This window comes from Balaenoptera ricei, chromosome 19 (genome assembly GCF_028023285.1).
Source record: "Balaenoptera ricei isolate mBalRic1 chromosome 19, mBalRic1.hap2, whole genome shotgun sequence".
NCBI classification, from domain to species: domain Eukaryota; kingdom Metazoa; phylum Chordata; class Mammalia; order Artiodactyla; family Balaenopteridae; genus Balaenoptera; species Balaenoptera ricei.
The window spans coordinates 13405616-13417425 of NC_082657.1; the positions used below are offsets into that span (position 1 = coordinate 13405616).

Genomic DNA, 11810 nt, shown 5'->3' on the forward strand with positions numbered 1-11810 from the left:
TTCCTCATCACTAGTGAGGTTAAGCATAGGTTTGGAGTTAATACAATTATTAATTCAGCAAACTGGCCTACCTAGGAATGTTGCCCTTTTTTTTTTTGCACTATCTTTTTATGAGTGACCTCAAAGTATATATTTGTGTATTACACATGTTAATTACATTTTATAATATCATTTAACATTTCCTCCTGGCTTGGCATTACAACAAAGTTGGCACAGCTACTAAATACTGTCTGCACTAAGTCCTAAGATATCTCAGCATGTGTTCACCAGAATTTTCACTTCCTTATGCTGATTAAATTTTAAACATGAGATATCTTTCTATTTACTTTTCTTTAGGCTATATAATCATGAACAGATTCTGAAGAAATAGTTGAGATTTATTTAACTGATAGAAATCACGGACTTCCCTGGCGGCGCAGTGGTTAAGAATCTGCCTGCCAATGCAGGGGACATGGGTTAGAGCCCTGGTCCAGGGAGATCCCACATGCCGCGGAGCAACTAAGCCCATGTGCCACAACTACTGAGCCTGTGCTCTAGAGCCCACGAGCCACAACTACTGAGCCCTCTCGCCACAACTACTGAAGCCCACACACCTAGAGCCCATGCTAGGCAACAACAGAAGCCACCTCAATGAGAAGCCCACACACCACAGCCCGTTCTACACAACGAAGAGTAGCCCCCGCTCACCGCAACTAGAGAAAGCTCGTGTGCAGCAATGAAGACCCAATGCAGCCAAAATTAAATAAATAAATTTATTAAAAAAAAAAAAAAAAGAAATCACTGCTGATTTCTGAGAAATGCTATCAATACATGGCTCTTATTTCAGAAGGAAGAGAAAACATTTATTTAAACGAAGGATTAGAGAGTCCTTCCTCCTCAGAAATCAGAGGTCAATGATTCCTCAGAAAGTGTTCAGGAAGAGCCAGAGAAAATCAATTTGAAACAAGAAGCCTTGCAGGAAAAGCTGGAGGAGTGCCTAAAGCAATTAAGGCAGGAAAGAGTAATAAGGCTTAAGGCTGATAAACGAGTCAGTGAGCTGGAACATGAAAACGCCCAGTTAAGGAACATAAATTTCTCTTTGTCTGAAGTCCTTCATGCAGTCATTGACAAGCATGATCCTGGATGATGAAGGTGTTTTAGTCAGCACTGAGAATTCTTTTCAGAAGTTCCATGCTTTCTTGGATCTCCTTTAAGCTGCTGGGCTTGGGCAGCTGGCCACAATGGCTGGTATAGATCAGTCAGATTTTCATTTACTAGGTCGCCCCCAGATGAATTCTACTGTTAGTAGTCCACCTAAAGAAGAAAAGAAGGCACTAGAAGAAGAAAAATCAGAATCAAAGCATAGTACCCTAGCACAAATGCAAAATATCCATGTTTCTATCTGTACGCAGTCAGCTTACAATGAAGGAACACTAATGAAGTTCCAGAAAATTACAGGTGATGCTAGAATTCCTTTGCCCCTAGACTCCTTCTATGTCCCAGTCTCTACTCAGGAGGCCTTAGAAACTTCCAAAGACAACCTGGGGGTCCCAGTCACAGAGCAGTGGCAAGAGGCTTTTGAAGATTTCATTACTGGAACACGTTCTCCCTCAGCAGATGCAACTTCTGGAACTGGAAGTCAAGGAAGAGGATTTATGTAGAAATAGCACGTCTTCCTCAGCGAAAATGACCAAAACAGGTGAGTATACTACAAAAAGACTCTGCTAAGAAACAACCTGTGAAGGAGCTGCATTCCTGCTCTGACTCACCCATAAAGCAGAAAAGCAAAGGAATCAGGCAAAATAGTTCTTTGGTTAATGAACCAATTAAAAGTGAGCCTTCAAAAAAACACATTTCTATTAAGAAAGAGAGAAGAACAGTGACTGTTTCATCAAAGACAACTAAAAGTAAACTCAATCTACTAGAACACTCTGTAAGTGATACTCTTGGATCTGATTTTGAATTTCAAGAAAGCATCCATATTCTATCACACCTGACATAGGTCTAAATCTTTTAAAATTATGTTTTTGCCTTCAAATTTTAATAAATTACTTATATTTTAAAAAATAAAATAAAGTAAAAACAACATAACTGTGAAGCATCTACTAGGAGCAAGGCAATTTTGAGTACATGGGAATGCAACAGTAATGTATAAGATATAATCTCTGCCTTCATTGAGCTGTCAGGTGATGAGTGGTGGTCAACTAATGAAGAATTTTAAGGTAGAGCCAAGTGGACTTGTGGACAAAGCACATATTTGGTGTGATAGAAAGGTGAGCAGGCAACATTATGAAAATGACTATACTACCCAAAGCAATCTACAGATTCAATGCAATCCCTATCAAACTACCAATGACATTTTTCACAGAACTAGGACAAAAAATTTTACAATTTGTATGGAAACATGAATGACCCCAAATAGCCAAAGCAATCTTGAGAAAGAAAAACAGAGCTGGAGGAATCAGGCTCCCTGACTTCAGACTATACTACAAAGCTACAGTAATCAAGACAGTATGGTACTGGCACAAAAACAGAAATATAGATCAATGGAACAGGATAGAAAGCCCAGAGATAAACCCACGCACATATGGTCACCTTATTTTTGATAAAGGAGGCAAGAGTATACAATGGAGAAAAGACAGCCTCTTCAATAAGTGGTGCTGGGAAAACTGGACAGCTACATGTAAAAGAATGAAATTAGAACACTCCCTAACACCACACACAAAAATAAACTCAAAATGATTAAAGACCTAAATGTAAAGGCCAGACACTATAAAACTCTTAGAGGAAAATATAGGAAGAACACTCTATGACATAAATAACGGCAAGATCCTTTTTGACCCACCTCCTAGAGAAATGGAAATAAAAACAAAAATAAACAAATGGGACCTAATGAAACTTAAAAGCTTTTGCACAGCAAAGGGAACCATAAACAAGACGAAAAGACAACCCTCAGAATGAGAGAAAATATTTGCAAGCAAAGCAACTGACAAAGGATTAACCTCCAAAATTTACAAGCAGCTCATACAGCTCAATAACAAAAAAACAAACAACCCAATCCAAAAATGGGCAGAAGACCTAAATAGACATTTCTCCAAAGAAGATATACAGATTGCCAACAAACACATGAAAGAATGCTCAATGTCACTAATCATTAGAGAAATGCAAATCAAAACTACAATGAGATATCATCTCACACCAGTCAGAATGGCCATCATCAAAAAATCTACAAACAATAAATGCTGGAGATGGTGTGGAGAAAACGGAACCCTCTTGCACTGTTGGTGGGAATGTAAATTGATACAGCCATTATGGAGCACAGTACTGAGGTTCCTTACAAAACTAAAAATAGAACTACCATGCGACCCAGCAATCCCACTACTGGGCATATACCCTGAGAAAACCAGAATTCAAAAAGAGTCATGTACCCCAGTGTTCATTGCAGCTCTATTTACAATAGCCAGGACATGGAAGCAACCTAAGTGTCCATTGACAGATGAATGGATAAAGAAGATGTGGCACATATACACAATGGAATATTACTCAGCCATAAAAAGAAACAAAATTGAGTTATTTGTAGTGAGGTGGATGAACCTAGAGTCTATCATACAGAGTGAAGAAGTCAGAAAGAGAAAAACAAATACCGTATGCTAACACATATATATGGAATCTAAAAAAAAAAAGAAGGTCATGAAGAACCTAGGACGGGAATAAAGACGCAGACCTACTCGAGAACGGACTTGAGGACACGGGGAGGGGGAAGGGTAAGCCGGGACAATGTGAGAGAGTGGCATGGGCATATATACACTACCAAATGTAAAACCGATAGCTAGTGGGAAGCAGCCACATAGCACAGGGAGATCAGCTCAGTGCTTTGGGACCACCTAGAGGGGTGGGATAGGGAGGGTGGGAGGGAGAGAGATGCAAGAGGGAAGAGATATGGGGATATATGTATATGTATAGCTGATTCACTTTGTTATAAAGCAGAAACTAACACACCATTGTAAAGCAATTATACTACAATAAAAATGTTAAAAAAAAAAAAAAGAAACATGAGCAGGGATAACTCACGTTTGGCCTGAACTGCTGTGACAGGGACAGAGATGGAACGGTAGACTGGTTCTAAGCTGCGGGAAGGCCTGAGTGTGCTGCTATGAGGGAAAGCGTAATAGTGTTTACATTATTTACATTTACAAACATCTTTAATGTTTGGTCTTTGATAGGCTCCCCGTCCCGTCCCTGCTTAATCCCTACGACCTTTGGGACCCTATAACAAAGCCTGAGTGTACACCAGGAGAATTTCAAATAGAGGCACTTCTGGGCCTTGATGGAACCCATACCCTGGACCCACCTCCTAATCAATAAAGCCAAAGCCTCCTGCCCCACTTTGCTCTGACTTCACTCCCCACCAACTAAGCCTTCTCCTTGGGGAATCCCTTTACTATTTACTGTATGGGTAACAAACTTTATTTCATGTTTATTGGTGCCTGTGTGTAAATCATCCCAACATCCATATAGATTCGTGTGTGTGCGTGTGTACTGGGGGTAACTTGGAGGGGTGACCAGCAACCAGCAGGGGACACTAGGCCCACAAATTAAACAGGAAGTATTATTTTAAAAGGAGTATAATCCTCTCTCTTCATTCATTTGGGCATTTAATGGTTAAGTTACGCCAAGAAATAACGCCAGTTTGCTCCTATGACCCATAGCTTTCTGTGGATCCCGAGTTCATTCAGATGACATACGAACGCAAGGTCTTTATAATGGAACTCCAGCCTTCCTGGCTGACATCCAATGCCACCTTCCAAGCTCGTTCTTCCCTTGGTGGGCATTGCGGCACCTCATTATATCCCTGCAAGCGTACAAGTCCAGGCTCTCCATAGCCTCTTCTTACTGGAGAGGGGGGCAGGGAACTGGGTATGTGTGTATATATATATAAACATATATAGGTGTTTCGGTGAAGTAGAGCGGCTACCGTCCAAAAGTTTTCTCTTACTAGGCTGCCCTTCCCTGTCTTTGGGTAGAAATAGCAGTCTTTTCCTGAGGCTTTTTTTTCTATGTGCACCTGTTGAAGTTTACAGATTGCTGGCTACTCTAGTATCCAGTCTGGGACAAATGAGACAAAAAGAAAACTGAGGGATCACCAGGGAACACCATGATGCTTTGAGGGCCTCAGGGTCCCTATGTGCGCTGACTTTTTCTCTCCACCTTCCTGAGTCTCCTTATGTTTATCTCACGTATAACCTCCAGGATTCTTAGCTGTACTTACTTAGTGGATGCGGTAGGAACAAGTATGTCTACTCCAGCTTTCCTGAGCCGAAGTCCTACAATTTTATGTCAAACCCACGTCGACCTAATTTTCAATAGTGCCTTGCTCCTCAAACGGTTCTACAGATCTATGAAGAGACAGATTTGAGCTTTTCTAGAAAGTGGTCATTGTTCGGCTCTTGACATGACTCCTAGAACCTGTGGTGGCCAGTGTTCCATTGCTGTACTGCATGGAGAGGGAGACCTGGGCTTGAAAAATACGAATCTTTCCTTACTTCTCATACTGACATTCAATTTTTACCCTGACACCCTCAGCTTAACCCCTGGAAGGCAACTAACTGAGAGATTTTCAGGAAAGTGAGGTATTTGATTATATGTGCATTAAATCTGTGAGGGAGGCAGCACAGCGTGAGCATTAGTGCCACAGGCTGTGGACGCCACCTGTGTGGTCCTCATCTCCACACCCCGTGAATTTGTGACCTTGATCATGTTAGTGCCTAACATCTCTGTACTGTCTGCTCACACAACACATAAAAGTCTCTGTGATGTTTCTTTGGTACGAGATAAAATAAATTCCCATAACAAAGCATTTGAAACAATCCCTGTCACAAAGCATTATACAAGTGTGTTCTACGTAAATGCTAAATACTTGTATGTACATTATTATCGCCTTAATTCAGATCCCAAGGAAAACACTGTTTGTAAGTTTTCTCTCCCTTCCCCATGATGCTCATTTAAATCCCTAAGGTACTTACACAACAACACTGGTAAAAAACCCAGAGTGGAATGGTATCCTTTGTCTACTTGGAAGGTACGGTATCCACTTTCTATAATACATTTGCTTTTTGGAATTAAGTCATCTTGATCTTAAATTGCCCATGTATACTTAGATGTCTCGGCCCAGGCAAAGCTATGTGGCGGTTCTGATAGTGCAGCTGGTCCTGAAGCTCACAGGGAAGGATGGTCCCCGGGAGCCACAGCCACTGCCTCCTCACCCCTCTCAAGGGAGTCATGAGCGTTCTGTGTAGGATTCAGTTTCACAAGTCCAGCCTCTGGAGCTGACTTATCAGCAGGTACCCTCAATTAAATTCAGCAGTAGCTTGTGGGCTAACGAGGAAGAACACGATTCTCTCCATGCATTTTTCGATGAACAGGAAATTCAGGCTTTCCTTTCTGTAGCCCTTCTCATATCTAAAATCCGTTTTTACAGTGATGTTTATTACTTTTCTCACGCCAGGGATTAAGCCAGACTCTGAAAGAGTGATATTTCAAGTGGAAACTGAGAAATACAGACCCACTTCCCCTCATCTCAATTACCCCCCCTACTTTTTTTCTACTTGCTTGTTTTCTTCCTCCCAAGTACTGGAAGTCTGTTCAAGCTGTACTGAAGAAGGAAAATACCTCAGTGCTTAACACCATTTCTGTATTCTAAAAGTTGGCATTCTCTGTCTCTTCAAGCGGTTCTCAAATATTATTTGTTTGTATAGGCTAGGAAGAAAAATACGTTTTCACTATTTCAAATCTATTCTGTCTCTCAAGCTGGCTATGCCTTTGGATTTAGCAATGAAACAATCTATTGTACTGGTTCCCAGCTTCAGTGGATGATTTTAAGAAGGAAAGTGAGGCTTCTCCCTGCACGATATACTAAACAGACTTTAGTAGTTCAGAGCATTTGGATTTCTTAGAATCTCCCCAAATGTTTCTATTGTAATTATAATGTTCCCGTTCTTTCTTACTCAACATCCTAACATTTACACAAGTGGCTGCACAAGTTGCGAGTTCAATTTGCTCTGTAATCCCGCCATGCACAAGACAAAACATCGTATTTTAATTTCTGTTATCACGGCCCTTCAGGTACAAGAAATGAGGGGTTCATTCAGGGGTATCAAAGAAGTTTTCTGATTTGGCTTTGAGCTAATAATTTAAATTCCTGAGATTGTCATTTTCTGTCTTCAAATTCATTAAGTTTTGTCTTTCAATCTCCATCACTGCACTAAAGAAAAGGCCAGGCTCAAGGGAAATACTTAACAAAGTCAAGAGGATGACGGAAAGAGTAAAACAAGCGCGCTTAAATATTCCAGGCTTCCCGTGATCCATAATCCACTATGTAAACCATGTGGCGGTGCACAAACTAAACTACAGCTCCATTAATCACCTGAAAGCAGGAAATGAGTTGTTACCATGAAAGAGAGTATATTATACAATACGCACTAACACAGAGCATTTGCAGCAACATGAATGGACCTAGAGATTATCATACTAAGTGAAGTAAATCAGACAGAGAAAGACAAATATCATGATCTCACTTTTATATGGAATCTGAAATATGACACAAATGAACTTATTTACGAAACAGAAACAGACTCACAGACACAGAAAACAAACTTATGTTTACCAAAAGGGGAAAGGAGGTGGGGGAGGGATAAATTAGGAGTTTGGGATTAGCAGATACACACTACTATATATAAAAGAGATAAACAGCAAGGTCCTACTGTACAGCACAGGGAACTATATTCAATGTCCTGTAATAAACCATAATGGAAAAGAATATGAAAAAAAAAAACCCAGAGCATTATAGTTGTTACTGTTACTGTGTTTTTCCTTTTCAGATGTTCCTGAGAACTTTTCATTCACTGCCTGATCAGGGAATGTTTTTCTCATGTTACTCCCGGGCCCCACCCTCACTCTGGGCCTGATTACATACTTTCTCCCTCAAAAGCAACAAAGCATTTCAGTGTTTGGGGAAATTTTAGTGAGCACTAGAGAGAGTGCTGTAGGGAGGATCCTCCTCCGTAGTAAGATCTGGGATGGCTGCACCGATAAGAGTTCCCTCACAGCAAAGAAGACGCTCACTCTCTGCACAGGAGGCATCCCATTGAAGTGGATCCATTTTTTCCACCCACACCATCTTCCGAACACTGGCTGCATGTGGCGGGCAAAGGTCCAACAGTGGTTGCCATGTACCGTTACCTGGAAGAGTCCAAATCTGTACAGAAATGCAGGATTCCACTGTACCAGATTCCATTGTTCCTTTCTAAGTGTAAACCCGAACAAACTGTCCTCTGCGGTATCTTCCATTCACAGGAAACCTTCTCCACATTGCCCTCTCATCCCTATGCGTCTCTTGCACCTACAATAAGGTTTCCTCACTCCAGACTATATTAGCCTTTGCATCTGCTGGTCTCCCTTCTCCCGTGGAAACACCGTGAAGCCAGTGGTATGTCTCATTTACATCCATATCTAAAGCACACAGCACAGGGAGGACACATGATACGTGCTCAATAAGAGTCACTGAGTGTGTTTCTGTTTCAGAAGATTTTCTGCCATCTGTTCTGCTCTGGGCCCTGTGATGGGGGCTGGAAACCTAGTCTCTGCTCTCACAATATTCAGATTTAGGAGAGGTGGGTAGGGCTTTAAAATGAAGCATAAGTCCTGTATACCTGAAACTAAAGCAATATTGTAAATCAACTATACTTCAATTTTTTTTAATGAAGCATAAGTCTTCATAGAGAGAGATAAGATATATCTCACTTGGCTCAAAGCTGGCTTCCAAAGAATACAGGAGTCTAAGACTTGAGTGGGGTTTAAGGCCCATCACTGGAAAGGCACAGAACCCTCCAGAGAGGTGTCCGTGGTGAGATGTCTCCAACTGGAACAAGTCTGTGGACACTGAACAGGGAATCTGGAACTGCTTCCTTCTCCTCTCCTCCCTGTGAGACAGCAGGAGGCCCCTAGATTGGCCACCTCTTCTCCTTATCTGCATAGAATCTGCCACCAGTTAGACCAGGGTCTCCCAACCACAGTGCCACAGAACCTAGGGTCCTGCAAGAGGTTGTTAAAGGTACTGATTAGGATAGAAACTGACAGACAAAACATAGTTTTGAGATCCTCTACATGGTATCTGTCACCTGTCTAGCTATTCCCCTCCTTGGGCAGGATACCAAATCACCAGATGGTGCCAGGAGTAAACAGAGCCAAAAGGCACTATTAGCACATAAGATGCTTTTGTGCAAAGTACAAAAAAGTGTCTGGGTTCCATGCTAATGTTTTACCTAGTCAATTAATTACTTTGTATTAATAATAACATACCTAAAGCAAATTTTGTGATTTCTCCACCAAAATCACCATCTGTGATTTCTCCTTTTCTCCTCACTATTTAAGTAATACTTACTAGCCATCAAGATATTCCAGCCCTTGACCCATAACTTTTTCTGGTTCCTCCTTCCCCTCATCCTCATTTCAAATTCCTGAAAATATGCCTTGTCATCACATAACTTCTCTCCGGCTCCCCTTCCTCCTTTTTCCAAGCAAAGCCATGGTGGCCTCACCCCAGAGCAATGCCAAGGCCTCCTCTTGGCCCTGCAAATCCTCTCCTGGCCCCTATAATCTGTTATTAAATATTTGCCAGATATACTGGATTGTGTTACTCTCCATTAGTCCCCAGAAATGATTCACCTGCTGCTGTGTTCAGAACAGAATTTAGCCCTTTCCAATGGCAACAAGGCACTATGAGCTGACTCTTCCCTACAGTCCAACACTCTCTTTCACTGATTATATGATATCCTTTCAGGTTCCTTTATCCCTGTTGAACTAATCAAGTTATCTCCCACAGCAAGGCACTAGAATGTGCTGTTCTAATACCCAGGGTCATCTGAGCCCAGCGTCCAAACATCAGGACACTGATATCCTTCCATTCTCAGGTCAAATTTATGTCCCTCATGGATGCCAACTTATACAAAATAAGGTGCTCTTTCACACAACAGGTGCTCTTCTTTTAATCACTTGACCAATCTATAACTATGCTCTAGGCCACTAATGAGCTTATCTTTTTCCCTCCATTGATGTAATATCCATGAGAGCAAAGACCCTGCCTGTGTTGTTCACCATCATAACCCAGCACCCAGGGGAACAAGGACATCTTAATAGAGGGTGAATATTCATTAGATGAAATTCAGTATTCATTCATAATTTAAGATAGATTACATTAAAAATAATAATGAAGGACACGGGGAGGGGGAAGGGTAAGCTGGGACAAAGTGAGAGAGTGGCATGGACATATATACACTACCAAATGTAAAACCGATCGCTAGTGGGAAGCAGCCACATAGCACAGGGAGATCAGCTCGGTGCTTTGGGACCACCTAGAGGGGTGGGATAGGGAGGGTGGGAGGGAGGGAGACGCAAGAGGGAAGAGATATGGGCATAGATGTATATGTATAGCTGATTCACTTTGTTATAAAGCAGAAACTAACACACCATTGTAAAGCAATTATACTCCAATAAAGATGTTAAAAAAAATTAAATTAAATTAAAACAAAATAATAATAATGGAATGCTCAAGCACAATTAAGTAAAATTTTAAAATAGTATCTGTTAAAAATTAATAAAATTAAACACATTAAATTTAGACTTTTTTAAAATTTACTTATTTATTTGGCTGCGTTGGGTCTTAGTTGCAGCACGTGGGCTTCTCTCTAGTTGCGTCGTGCGGGCCTAGTTGCCCCGCAACATGTGGGATCCCAGTTCCCCAACCAGGGATCGAACCCGCATCCCCTGCATTGGAAGGCAGACTCCTAACCACTGGACCACCAGGGAAGGCCCCTAGACATTTTTTTTTTTTAATAATTTTATTAATTTATTTATTTATGGCTGTGCTGTGTCTTCATTTCTGTGCGAGGGCTTTCTCTAGTTGTGGCAAGTGGGGGCCACTCTTCATCGCGGTGCGCGGGCCTCTCACTATCGCGGCCCCTCCCATTGCGGAGCACAGGCTCCAGACGCGCAGGCTCAGTAATTGTGGCTCACGGGCCCAGTTGCTCCGCGGCATGTGGGATCTTCCCAGACCAGGGCTTGAACCCGTGTCCCCTCCATTGGCAGGCGGATTCCCAACCACTGCGCCACCAGGGAAGCCCCCCCTAGACATTTTTAAAGGCAAAAAATAAAGACAAGGAAGGAATTCAAAAACTAAGGACAACAAAGGGAGAAAATGCAACATAAATTATATATGAAGTTTTAGATGCTTAATCTATAAAGAGCTCTTTAAAATCAGAAAGATATATGCCAAAAACCCAACCCAAAAATTGATAAAGAGCATGAAAAAAAAAGACATTTCACAGAAAAGGAAACATAAATGGCTTTTAAACATTCAGAAATACATCCAACAATACTAAGAATGAAAGCAATGCAAATTAAAACCATACTGAACTGGGTGCTAAACTTGAGTCAGGCTCTTCTGAGCCCTCTTCTTGACTAGGTCCTGAACTTGGGCTCTGTCCTTGGCCCACTTTGTCCAGTTTTAGCAAGAATTCTGCTGGGTCAGGTTAGCAAAAGATCTCCCACCCTCAATATCTGAACAAATTTCTCATTCCCCACCCTTGGTATCTAACCACCCTTGATAAATGACCAAATACTTCATTCTCCACCCTTGTTATATTAACACCCTGGCCGGCCTCCAGCAAGAATCCTGTCAAGTTTGTTCATCCAGAATTCTCTGATTTTCTTCTTAGAAAATTTCTACTCACAGATCCCACCTTGTTCCTTAGCTATTAAACTTCACTTCTCCCTCT

The 11810-nt window shown here is 41.5% G+C and overlaps 1 pseudogene; it reads left to right on the forward strand.

The window, feature by feature from the left end:
- The first annotated feature begins 810 nt into the window (after positions 1-810).
- Positions 811-1981, forward strand: LOC132353972 (centrosomal protein of 78 kDa-like; annotated as a pseudogene).
- Positions 1982-11810: the final 9829 nt, after the last annotated feature.